Source organism: Suncus etruscus, chromosome 5, assembly GCF_024139225.1.
Source record: "Suncus etruscus isolate mSunEtr1 chromosome 5, mSunEtr1.pri.cur, whole genome shotgun sequence".
Lineage (NCBI taxonomy): Eukaryota > Metazoa > Chordata > Mammalia > Eulipotyphla > Soricidae > Suncus > Suncus etruscus.
In genome coordinates, this window is record NC_064852.1 from 46448178 (window position 1) to 46461773 (window position 13596).

The window sequence follows — 13596 nt, forward strand, 5'->3', positions numbered from 1 at the left end:
ACACCTGGGGAGCATAATAGCCAAACATGTATATGTGTGACCCTCACTCACTGCAACAACATTACCAACAAAGGAAAGGAGGGCAGAAAATAAAATCAAACCAAATCAGGGTCATCTAATAAGGTTTTCAGACTTGCCCATATGAGTTTATAATTCTTTCTGATCGTAATTTCTGTAATTTTTCTCAAACTCTTAATTGCACAGCTTCTATGTGCCAGGAACTCGCCAAGATATGTTCTGTGCATTGTTTCATTAAGAATATGTTTGGGGGGCCGGAGAGATAGCATGGAGGTAAGGCATTTGCCTCTCATGCAGAAGGTCATCGGTTTGAATCCCGGCGTCCCATATGGTCCCCCGTGCTTGCTAAGAGCAACTTCTGAGCATGGAGCCAGGAGTAACTCCTGAGCAACTGCTGGGTGAGACCCAAAAACCAAAAAAAAAAAAAAAAAAAAAAGAATATGTTTGGTGGGCCAGAGAGATAGCATGAAGGTAAGGCGTTTGCCTTGCATGCAGAAGGATGGTGGTTCAAATTCCGGCATCCCATATGGTCCCTCGAGCCTGCCAGGAGTGATTTCTGAGCATAGAGCCAGTAGTAACCCCTGAGCGCTGCCAGGTGTGCCCCCGCAAAAAAAAAATATGATTGATTGGGGGTCCAGAATGATAGCACAGTGGGTAGGGCATATATGTACATATTAATATGTTTACATATTAGGCCTAGTAATGGTAGGGAAAATTTGAAGGGTGACTATTATCTTGAAGCACAACAATTTTTTGAATGATTCTTCATTGGATAATTGTTCTTTCATGAGATTCTCAGAGAATTAGAGAAAGGAAAGAGAAAGGAGAGTTTCTTCAAATACTGTTTGCTTAGGACTAGAAACGAATAGTTCCACAGATAACTGCAAGATGAACTTATTCTAAATTCTTTTACTTTTGGGGGGGTGGTGGTTCTCCCTAGAGATAATCACAGAACCCAGGGGCTATTCTCATTCTTGTAGAAAGTTTTATGTGAAGACTACCAGAGTTATGCCTAGCAATATATAGGAGGCCAAGTGGTGCCAGGATTGAACTAGTTCAGGCACATGCTAGGTCTGTGCACTTACTGCTGTGCTATCTTCCAGGCCCTCATTCTATAATCTCAATGGTTTTGTTTCAATTCCAACACTCTGATATCTATAATTCATTAGCCTACACTTTGTGCTGCCAATCAAAGGAACCTGGATGACAAGCAGAGCCCCATTTATATAGGAAGTGCTTCGTAAGGAGGCTGCATTCAAACACTTCATATATGTTATTTCACCCAGCCTCAAACGCTATCAGAACTGAGTATTTCAGATCATCTTGCAAGCATAGACCTTCAAGAAGAAACCTTGGATTTTAAATTTGCAAGTTTCCCAAGTGAGGAGCATGCATGCACAATAGAAGAAGAAGCCTCCAGCTGCTTAGTCAGTTCAGAGAATAAAGAAGAAGAGCTAGGGAGCACACTGGGATAAAACTATGCTTCTGATAATTTCCAGGCCTGTCTGGGTGGTATCATTTACCAACCTGATGCAACCAAGATTTCACAGGGTGAGAGGATCCTAAATTGCTGGGATTCACATCACTCTTCTGGTTGTGGCCAATACACAGAAAGGGCTGGACCCACCCAAATGGTTTGTAGAGCTCCACCTTACCGACAGTACAATGGCTGTCCCAGAGGACAGGCCCCACCACAGCCTCACCTGGGCCACTTGCCTCCCCAACCGCCCTGGAGAGAGGGAGGTTGGCTAGAGCCCTGGAACTGGGCACACCTAGGCGGGGCCTTTTCTGTGGCTGTTTTCCAGGTTAGCCTAGTTCTATGTGACACAGCCAGACAGGCAACACTAGATCTATCACACCATCTGCATGGACTCAGTCCTTGATGATAGGGCACAAGCACCAGCCCCTGAGGGTGTTGCGTCTACTGTGGGGCAGAGGTGGAGCAGGCCACTTGGCCATGACCTCACTTGAACGCAGCCTCCAATTATGGCTCATGAGCTTCTCTGTACACTCACAGTTGTGAAGAAGGCAGGTTCTATCTCCATGCAGCTTTCAAGGTGTACCGCCTTACATGTGGTGTGATTGGAATACATTAAAAAAAAAAAAAACTAAATCTTGAAACGAATGTGTGAACGGCAGCATTGCACACCAGACCCCCTGGCATTGCTTATTTAAATGGAACACTTAAAGGAGATGGGACAGGGTTTAAGACACTTGCTTTGTTTGCACTTTGCCAATAATTTTTGCTTGATTCCTTGCACGGCAAAGCCTGAAGCACTGCCAAGAGGGATCCCTGATCTTGGAATCAGGATTAAGCCTTGAGTACCTCCTAAATATATATTACCTCTTTTATTATCCTATTTTGGTATGAATTTACTTCTAAAACGATTGGGCCTTGGTAAATGCAAGGATGACTTTTCAGGGACAATATGGATTGGGAAAGAAAAAGAAAAAGAAAAAGAAAAACAAAGATCTTTATGAAAATCTCCAAAAAAACCAAACCCATCCAAGGTTCATTTATTATTATTATTATTATTATTATTATTATTATTATTATTATTATTATTATTATTATTTTGACTCTCTGTCCATACTCAGTGGTGCTCAGGGACCACTTCTAGTGTGTTCAGGGCACCAAATGTAGCTTGGCCACAGTGTAAGACAAATGCCATCACCACTATACTTTCTTTCCAGCCCCAACCAAGGCTCATTTCTGAGGAAGTGTGCACGGAGAAATTTCACCTATATAATCTCCACCAGCTCCTTGGGGACCAGGTACAGGTGTGTAATACCCCTCTACTTCCTGTCAGGTTAGTGTTGTCGAGTTGAGTCCCTGTACCAGGACATCACCAGCATCAGGGGCTGGCAGCCAGAGGGGAGGGGAGCAGGACACTGCATAAAGCTGGATCATAAAGCTGCTTCCATTAGGGTTAGCTGGGCACCTGCTGGCTCCTGACTTTATTAGATATTTTGCTGGCCAAACCTTTTTTATGTGAAATTCCTTCCTGGCCAAGGCTCACTGGCTGGGCCTAGGCTAAACTATCACTCTCAATAGAGGCCAAACCTCTATTTTAGTTCCTATATTAAATAGATGGAGACACATTTGAAGGTTGTCCAGGTCTGGAAGAAGTAAGTGAGTGGAATCAGAAAGAACTTTTATGCTTCCAATTCTGCAGGAGTTCCCCTGATGGCCTGGGCGGGCGCGGGGTCACCATCTAGAGTCGGAGACCCTCCATAAAGAAAGTCCTTTAAAAAGGAAGCTCCAAGTCCCCCCCCAAAGAAAGCTTGATCCTCTCCCCAAGAGCTTGACGGGGTGCGGCTCACAGACCCCATTTCCTGGTCTCCCCTAGAACACCAGCCGTCTCTGCTCGCAGGCGGGGCTCACCTGTCCCGTCCCGTTCCCCTCCCGGGCGCCCCAGGTGGCTCCGGGCAGGGGAGGAGCAGCGCCCCGCTCCGCCCCCGCGGCCTCCAGCCAAAGCCGGCCCCTGGCGGGTGAGATCCGAGCGGGGCCGGGAGCCGGAGCCGAGCCGAGCCGAGCCGGAGCCGCGAGAGGCCGGCCAGGCGCGGGCACGGGCGACCCAGGTGAGCCGGACCGGCGCTGCGGGCGCTTGCAGAAGGCTGCTGGGGAGCGCGGGTCCTCCCGGGGGTGCAGAAGGCACGCGCGACTGCCTCGGGAGATTGCAGGGCTGCAGTTCCATAGCGGGCAGTGGGGTCCCAGCCTGGCAGCGACAGCAGCGCACCTCTGGACAGAGTGGACGGGCTGGGGGGCGACTCTGGGCTCCTAAGTGATCGGGCTCAGCGGAGGCAGTTGGGGAGGTGCAGGAGGGATGAGGGGAGAGGCCGGGGCCCCCCCAAGAGAGAGCGGGGATCTAGAGGGAGACCCTGGCGCTGGGAGGAGCCGGAGCAGGCTCCCGCCCCGCTCTCTGCGGCGTCCTGGTGGCCGCGCCCTCCCCGCATGGTGCTGGACTTTTTGGGGATGTGGGTATTGAATAACTGGCGCACCCCCTGGGTGAGTTCTCTCGGGGTATTCGCAAAAGCTGAGTGTGGGGAGTTGTGCTTGCCCTCCTGGGGCCTTGGTTTGTTTAGGGGGATGTTTGGTGGCAGTGGAGCGGGACTGTTGCTTTTATTTTTTCTTTTTTGTTCCGGGGCCTGGCAATCCGTGTATTAAAGTAGAAAAGTGATCAAGTGGTATTTAAATTCTGCTAACTGTGTGACCTTGAGCAAGTTACCTCACTTTGCTGCTCGTCGTGTGATTCAAAGGTAAATGGGTAATGTAAGCATTACAGCAGCTTTAAGTTATGTGGTGATGCTTCAGCACAAGCAGAGTCTTGGAGGAAACATCTCTCTGGGCCACCCACCCTTACTGCATTAATGTAAAACCTGATGAAGACTGGAGGTCTCCACTCATAGCAGAAGGGAAATTGAAGAGTCTCCCATCAGCCAATTTGTGGAAGGAGCCGGCATGGTGGAGAATGGATTGGGGTGGGGGGTCTTCTGACTTGTTCTTCCTTCAGGCAGCCCTTTATTCTCATCCCATGCCAGACCCCATGATTGTGAGATGCCAGGAGGGGCTTTTTTCAGCCTGCACCTATCATTACTGGGTTGTCTTCCGCAGTGCTCTTTGAGCTTTGGCCCCATGAAAATTGCCTTGGGCAAGACACACATGGATTGTATCACATAAATGAAAAGGCTGAGAGGGTTTAGTTCCCGGTATAGCTAGATCTAGGGGCTCATTTAAGGTTGCAGGGCTTGTTCTTATATATATATATATATATATATATATATATATATATATATGCATATATAAATATATATGTATATATGTATGTATATATAAATATATATGTATATATGTATGTCTCATATATATAGATCTTACTATAGAACCGTAAATAACTTGGAACCTCAAGGTTTACTGCTCTTTTAGAGCAACATTAATTAACTAGGGCCAAGGGTGCTACAGGTGAAAATTATGTATATTGGGGGTGGGGGGCATGGCATGAAACTCAGGGGCTAACAAGGAGGGACCATGGTGCAGGAGGAGGCACGGGAAGGAAACAATGTTGTATGTGGTTCATGGGTGGCAAAAGGTTGAGAAACTGCTTTAGAGGGAAGAATTCCTCTTGTCTTTTACACCCTTAGAACAAATCTCATGATACTAGTGGAACTAAGTCATATTAGTGCATAGAAATGGGTTCTACCCATAGGAGTACATAGTTTATCTGAGTGTTGTTTGAGCTTTGGTAGAGTAGTTAGCTACTTTGATAGTCGCAATCCAGTTACATGGGCTAGGAAGGGTGAGTTCCTACTGAGAGGTCTGCCTTCTGGACAACTCCAAATAGCATGTGACCACGGCAGTCTCAGCTTTTGCTTAGCACCACCGACAGGAAGTCAATAGTAAAGTGTAGAGATAATCTGGGTACTGTCTTCTGTCAGTCAGTCATCGAGTCTTTATTCAAGGCATAGGAAGCATCCTGTGTGTTCATCCTTTCATTCACTGTTTAATTGTTCATTTATCCATTCAACATTCAACAAATGCCCAACATATGCCAGCTCTGTTGCCAAGTATGAAAATGACTGCTTTTGAACAGCTCACAGTCTAGTTGAAAGGCAGATGTGCAGATAACGATGGCTGCTGGTACTGTAGATGAAGAGGTTGAAAAGGCATCTGAGAAAACTGTAGTTGAGATGTATGCATAGGAAGATGAGTAGAGCTGTTCTAGAAGTCTGGAGTTGCAGGGGCTTCCTGCATGTTGTTGTGTCAGGGCATCCATTTACTTTCTCTTGTAAGTAACCCTATGGATCTCCCTTAATATATGTGGAAGGGGATGATGGTTCAGAGCAGTTCCAGCTTTTGGAAGATGCTCTTATTTTTCTCTCCTCTGATGAGGTTGACTAGAATCCATCAAATTTTCACATGATACTAGTCAAAGAAAAAAGGGGAGTTTGCATCTTATTGATCCTCGAAGTTGCCCAATTCTCTGTGCTGTTATTGGTCTGATGCCTTCACCAGAATGATCATCCCTAAACACTGTTGCTGGCAAAGGCAAGGAGGAGTGCCTGATTATTCTTACTAAGCTGTCTCTAGGAGCCAGTGGTGTGGAGCTCCCTTCATTAGGTACCCTGATGCCCCATATCTGAATAAATTCAGAGTTCTGCAGCAAGGAAGAAAACCACACTGCCTGATGGATGGGCTGTTAGAGATGCAGCCAGCCGTGTCTCACATTGGTGGTGACAGATGTAGAAAAGGCATGACCTGTCAGGGCAATTGGGAACCATTCAGACAATACAAATATAGGGTGTAGCTTATGGGAGGAAAGGAACCAAGACTAAAGATTAGAGGTGGGAGTGCCTGTGTCAGATACTGTTCTGAGTACCAGGAAAAGAGTATAATCTTAGCCCCCTCCCCCAAAGAATTAACATTCAAACTTGCATTCTCAGTAATAGACACAGCAGCTCACTGTGCAATCAATCCCCAAAGGGTGAATCAGGGTAAATGCACTTAGGGAGGGGCCCTGTGTACAGATGGTCCCTGATTTCAATGATTTGATGGATGACATTGTTTTTCTTTTTGGTGGTCCCAAAGTGAATCACATTTAGTGGAAACTCAGCTTTGATCTCTTTTTGAGATTGAGCAAGATACTCTCTTGTCATACTGGTTAGCTCTTTAGTCTGGAGTAGGTGGAGTTGCCAGCATTTTTGAAAAACACTTAATATTACCAGTTTACACAGATTGATCAGGACATAACCCCGAAGAAGTCTCACAGATAAATCTAGAGTGCTTCCCTCCACCCACACTGCACCAGGCGTCTCCTTTCTTTTTAGCCTTATAACCCCCCTTGACAATACTTGTTTGTGCTATGTACTAGCTTCTTGAACTGTGGTCATGACCCCACCTTGGGGTTGCCTAACTAAAGTGGGGTTAATTAAAAATAGATTTATAGGGGCCAGAGTGATAGTATAGTGGATAATGCTCTTGCCATGTATGCAGCCAACATGGGTTTAGTTTCTCAGAACCCAAGGTCCTTTCAACCTACCAGGAGTATCCTGAGAGCAAAGCCAGGACTAAGCCTTAAACACTGCCATGTGTGGCCCCAAACAAAACAGAAACAAAAAAAATAAGAATAGATTTATGATTTATTATCAATGAATGTTTTCTTTGTATATATTTTATACATACCTGGGATAACAACAATTTTTTTTCTTGACTTTTGGAATGTTATTCTAGTCTAGCCACAGTTTCTTGAGTTGAAATAAGAATTGGGAGTGGAAGCAGTTTTATGAGCTCTGCTTTACATTATGTCTTTGTTTCAGTCTGGTTAGTTCTCTCCAAACTCATAGACTGGCCTGGGTGAAGATGCCAAGTGGTAGTATGTAGTAGATTAGCAGAGTTCTTCTTAGAGGAGATCCAGTGGGTGAATCTACTATAGCAGTAGCTGTGTTTAGTAGGAAAGTGGCCTCTACTTTCTACTGCTTCCAAATCATTTAGCTTTTTAGCCCTGTTATCCATTTTTCTTTTTCTTGGGCCACAGTTGGTGATACTCAGTACTTATTCCAGGCTCTGCACTCAAGAATCACTCCTAGTGGTGCTAAGGCAAAAGCACTACCCTTTATAGTATAAAGTATATAGTTTATACTAATCTCACCAGCCCCCTAGCCTGATTTTTCTTTTATCAAAAAACAATAAGGAATTGTTTATGTTTTGGTGCCAAAGCTGGCTGTGATTGGAACTTACTTTTGACTCTGTACCCTGGGATTACCTCTGGTCATACTCAGGAGACCGCATGAATGGCAGGTCAGTTGCATGTAAAGCAAATGGCCTACCTACCTACTATTGCTCCAAACCCTCCTCAACCTGTTATTTTATTTGTTTGTTTGCTTTTATCTGAAGTATGAGGACAGTGTGGCTCTTGGTTTCCATTTAAAGTGGTGAATTGTGGTGGGTGTTTGTGAGATTGAAGAACCAGGGCTGCCCCTTTTTAAAGGTCTTCCACCCTCAATAACTTGCTAAGCACAGAACTTGGTGAGAGAGTGAGCTGAAGAGAGGAGCCTAAATCAAATTATTCCTCAGGTCTTTGTTGTTCACCACTGGGTGCTAGACATTATTCCTGTGTTGAAGATAAGAGTACATAAAGAAGATAAATGTTTTGATTTTCATGAAGCTTAGAATATACTTGCAAGGAGACATTTATTTATGTTTGTCTAACATATCAGGTGGTAAAAGTATTTTAATGAAAAGTAAATGGCTTAAGGCCACAGCATTAAATTTTTTTTAAAATTTATTCTCTCTCAGATTTTTGGCAGGGAAATAAATGGCCTGAACAGCCATGATACTGGTCAAAAAATAAAACAAAACAGAAAAACCCACCAACACAGACATTTTCATGGAAAAAGAGTGTTAAATAGTGAATAACTTGTTTTTAAGACTTTCTTTCATGCAGATTTCTTGTTATACCTCATATTGTTCCCAAATATGATTTATAATGACATACTAAACATGGTACTAGGTGATGAGAAATAAATGAAGAAACACAAGCAAAGGGATTGTAAGGGCCATTACTTTCATAATTGTATTTCCGAATTGTTTAGTTTGGGTAGCAGGGGAAGGAGGAAGTATGGTGATTAAAAATGTAGTGATTTATGCCCAGGGTTCATTTCTTAAAAGGTGAGGAAATAAATTTTTATGCTTTAGAAAGTCATAACTGTTTGTGGGTAGTGGTAAAAAATGTCTATTTTGACAGGAGAGATAGTCTCTTTACTATGGATTTATTTACCTCCTGAGTTCAAAGAAAGCTGCATTTTACTCTAAAAAAATTTAAGGCACCATCAACTACAAAATTATTCATAGGCATACAATATTTTAGGTTTTAGGTATATGTTATTCTAGCACCAATCTTACCACCAGTATCAACTTTCCTCTACCAGTGTCCTCAGGTTATCTCCCAAACCCAGTCTGCCTCCTTGACAGGCACATTTTTTTAAATTTTTAATAATTTTTTTATTTAGGCACTGTAGTTACAGAAATATTTATAGTTTGGTTTCAGCCATTGAATATACACCATCCTTCACCAGTGCAACTTTCCCACCACCAATGTTCCCCATTTCTCTTCTACTCCATGCCTTGCCTGTCTCTGGGACAGGCATTCTACTTCTCTCTCTCTCTCTCTCTCTCTCTCTCTCTCTCTCTCTCTCTCTCTCTCTCTCTCTCTCTCTCTCTCTCTCTCTCTCTCTCTCTCTCTCTCTCTCTCTCTCTCTCTCTTTCTCTCTCTCTCTCTCTCTCTCTCACATAATCATTGTCATGGCAATTGTTAGTGCAGTTAATACTCTAACTGAGCTCACCACTATTTGTGGTAAGCTTCATATCATGGGCTGGTTTTTCTGGCTCTCATCTCTATAGTGTCTAGATATTATTACCATATTGTCTTTTATTTTTCTCATATCCTACAGACAAGTGAGACTATTCTATGTTTAGCCCTCTCCCTCTGACTCATTTCACTCAGCATAATAGTCTTCATGTTTATCCATGTATATGAAAATTTTATGACTTCATTTTTCCTAACAATTTCATAGTATTCCATTGGTACATATACCACCATTTCTTTAGCCACACATCTGTTCTCAGGTTATTTCCAGATTATGACTATAGTGAATAGTGCTGCAATAAGAATGCAGAGGGTTTTTAGCATTGTGTTTTTGGGCTTGTAGGATATATTCCTAAAAATGGTATTGCTGGATCACATAGCTCAATTTCTAGTTTTTTTGAGGAATACCCATATTGTCTTCCAAAAAGGCTGGACCAGTAGTTATTCCCACAATTGAGTGTTCCTTTCTCCCCACAGCCATGCAAGCACTGTTTTTGTTTTTATTTTTTTGTGTGTGTGATGTGTGCCAGTCTCTGTGGTTTGATATGTCTCATTGTTGTTTTGATTTGCAGCTCCCTGATGATTAATGATGTAGAACATTTTTTCATGTGCCTTTTGGCCATTTGTATTTTTTCTTTAAGGAGGTGTCTATTCATTTCTTCCTTCCATTTTTGGATAGTTAGATGTTTCTTTCTTACTCTACCAGTGCATTATATTAGATATTAACCCTTTTTAGATGGATATTTGGTGAATAATTTCTTTCACTTTTTGGGAAGATTTTGTATTCCAGTTACCATTTCCTTTGAGGTGCAGAAACTTCTTATTTTGACATATTCCCACTTGTTTATCTTTGTTTCCACTTGCTTGGCCAGTGGTGTTTCATCTTTTTTTTTTTAATCCCCCTGATGTTTCATCCTTATAGATGCCTTTAGCTTCAGTGTCATGGAGTGCTCTGCCTCTATTTTTCTCTAATTACTTTATGATTTCAAATCTAACATTAAGGTCTTTAATCATTTTGATTTGACTTCTATGCATGGCATTAATGAGATGTCTGAGTTCACTATTTTGCATGCAGTTGACCATTTTTACCAACACCATGTGTTGAAGAGGTTATCTGTGCTCCACTTCGAATTTATTGCCTCTTTATCAATCATTAATAATTATATGCCTGAGAGTCAGTCTCTGAATATTCAAGTCTATTCCATTGATCTGAGGGTTTGTCATTATTCCAATACCATGCTGTTTTAATTACTATTGCTTTATAGTACAGTTTAAAGTTGTTGAAAGTGATGCCTCCTGTCTTGTTTTTCCAAGCACTGTTTTAGTTATTCATGAGGGTTTATTGTTCCATATGAATTTCAAGAGTTTTTATCTATTTGTTTGAAAAGTATCATGGGTATACTTATAGAGATTCCATTAAATCTGTACAATGCTATGGGAAGCTTTACCATTTTAATGATGTTAATCTTCCTGATCCATGAAGAGGGGGTATGTTTCCATTTCCTTGTGTCCCCTTTTATTTCTTGAAGCAGTGTTTTTTTAGTTTCCTTGTATAGATATTTCACCTTTTTAGTTAAGTTGATTCTAAGGTACTTGATTTTCAGGGGCACAATTGTGAATGTGATTTTTAAAAAAAAATATTCTTTCTTCTATTTTATTATTTGTATATATAAATGCTATGGAGTTTTACATATAAGTTTTGCAGCATGCCATTTTCCTATACAAATATATTATTTCAGAAGCTTTTTTTTGTAGTCTTTAAGATTTTCTAAATATGTCATATGTCCACAGTAAAAGTTTGACTTCTTCCTTTCCTATTTGGATGCCCTTGATATCTTTTTTTTTCTTGCCAAATGCTATGGCAAGTACTTCCAATACTTTATTGAACAGAAGTGGTAAGAGTGGGCAACCTAACCTTGTGCTTCATGGGTAGGGACAACCTGTTTTTAAAACAAAAGTTTTTTCTTTCTATTTTTCCAACTTCTGCTGCACCTATACAAAATGTTACCAATTCCTTTATCTTTTAGTTAAAGGCATCCACACTTTTCTTAGGATGCAAATTACTTTGTTTTGCCTCATATTTCTGCATTTTTCTTTTTCTTTTTCTTTTTTTGGAGGGGGGAACCACACTCGGTGACACTTAGGGGTTACTCCTGGCTATGCACTCAGAAATTGCTCTTGGCTTGGGAGACCATACGGGATGCCTGAGGGATTGAACTGCAGTTTGTCCTAGGCTAGTGCAGGCAAGGCAGACACCTTACCCCTTGTACCACCACTCTGGCCCCATATTTCTGCATTTTTCTTTTTTTTTTAATATTATTTATTTAAACATCTTGGTTACAGACATGATTGTGGTTGGGTTTCAGTCATATCAGATGGCACCCCCCCCCCATCACCAGTGCAACACTACCATCACCAATGACCTAAATATCCCTGCTCCCCTCCCTGTCCCTATCTGTACTCTAGGCAGGCTTTTCCACTTCCCTCATATATTCTCAATTGTTAGGATAGTTCGCAATGTGGTTATTTCTCTAACTAAACTCATCACTCTTTGTGGTGATATTCATGAGGTTGGCTGTAATGTCCAGCCCTCCTCTTTTGTCTCTGAAGTTATTGCAAGAATGTCTTTCATTTTTCTTAAAACCCATAGATGAGTGAGACCATTCTCTATCTTTCTTTCTCTCTGACTTATTTCACTCAGCATAATAGATTCCATGTACATCCATGTACAGGAAAATTTCATGACTTCATCTCTCCTGACGACTGCATAATATTCCATTGTGTATATGTACCACAGTTTCTTTAGCCATTCATCTGTTGAAGGGCATCTTGTTTGTTTCCAGAGTCTTGCTATGGTAAATAGTGCTACAATAAATATAGGTGTAAGGAAGGGGTTTTTGTATTGTATTTTTGTGTTCCTAGGGTATATTCCTAGGAGTGGTATAGCTGGATCAAATGGGAGCTCAATTTCCAATTTTTGGAGGAAGCTCCATATCACTTTCCATAAAGGTTGAAAGACGGCATTCCCACCAGCAGTGGATAAGAGTTCCTGTCTCACCGCATTCCCGCCAACACTGCTTGTTCTCATTCTTTGTGATGTGTGCTAGTCCCTGTGGTGTGAGGTGGTACCTCATAGTTGTTTTGATTTGCATCTCCCTGATGGTTAGTGATGTGGAGCAATTTTCATGTGCCTTTTGGCCATTTGTATTTCTTCTTTATCAAAGTGTCTGTCCATTTCTTCTCCCCATTTTTTGATGGGATTAGATGTTTTTTTCTTGTAGAGTTCTGTCAGTGCATTTTTCTTTTCTTTTTTTTTTTTTTTGGAGGGGGGTTTGGCCACACCCGGAGGTGCTCAGGCTGTCTGCTCAGAAATAGCTCCTGGCAGGCACGGGGGACCATATGGGACACCGGGATTCGAACCAACCACCTTTGGTCCTGGATTGGCTGCTTGCAAGGCAAATGCTGCTGTGCTATCTCTCCGGGCCGTCAGTGCATTTTTCTATAAAGTCAATTAGGGAGAGATGTTGGAATAATGAGGTCCCTCCCTATTCTCCACTCCAGGGTGTGGTATGGTGTTTACTGAGAAAGACCCAGGCCTATCCCTGTTATCCACCCCAGGGTGTGGTCTGGTTCTTCCTAATAAAATCCCGGGTCTCAGGAAAAATGCTCACTTTTATTTCTGGCTTTCCTCCACTGAGCTATTCTGAGAATAGAAGCTGAAGGCTTGCTTATTGGAGTTTCCTGAACCTGTTTTACCTCCTTAACTATGTGTGGATTATTTCATGTGTCAACATTTGCTTTCAGACCGGTACCTCTCCAGTGTTCTGGTCTTGGAGCATGCGGCTTCTATCACGACAGTCTTCCTAGCTCTCATTTCTATTGTCTTAGGTTATTCTTTTGATACTATTTTTTATATCCTTCATTTGAGGGCAATAATTACTTGTCTGTCCTTCCTTTGACTCATATCACTCAGCATAATACTCTCCATGTCTATCTATGTGTACATTTTATGACTTCATTTTTCCTATTGACTGCATAGTATTTCATTATGTATATGTACCATAGTTTTTTCATTCACTCATCTGTTTTGAGGCATTTGGGTTTTTTTTGATTCTAGTTATTTTGAATAGTGCTTCAATGAACATAGGAGTGCAGATACCTTTTATGCACTGAGTATTTTTATTTTGCAACACTTGGCTGGGCCCAGTACTTACTC

The 13596-nt window shown here is 42.1% G+C and overlaps 1 long non-coding RNA gene across 1 annotated transcript in view; it reads left to right on the forward strand.

The window, feature by feature from the left end:
* Window positions 1-3490: 3490 nt before the first annotated feature.
* The window catches only part of LOC126008791 (uncharacterized), a 77029-nt gene continuing 66923 nt past the window's right edge, over window positions 3491-13596 (forward strand). The window contains exon 1 of the long non-coding RNA XR_007495850.1: window positions 3491-3600. This is a non-coding gene — a long non-coding RNA (uncharacterized LOC126008791). The remainder of the gene's footprint in view (window positions 3601-13596) is intronic.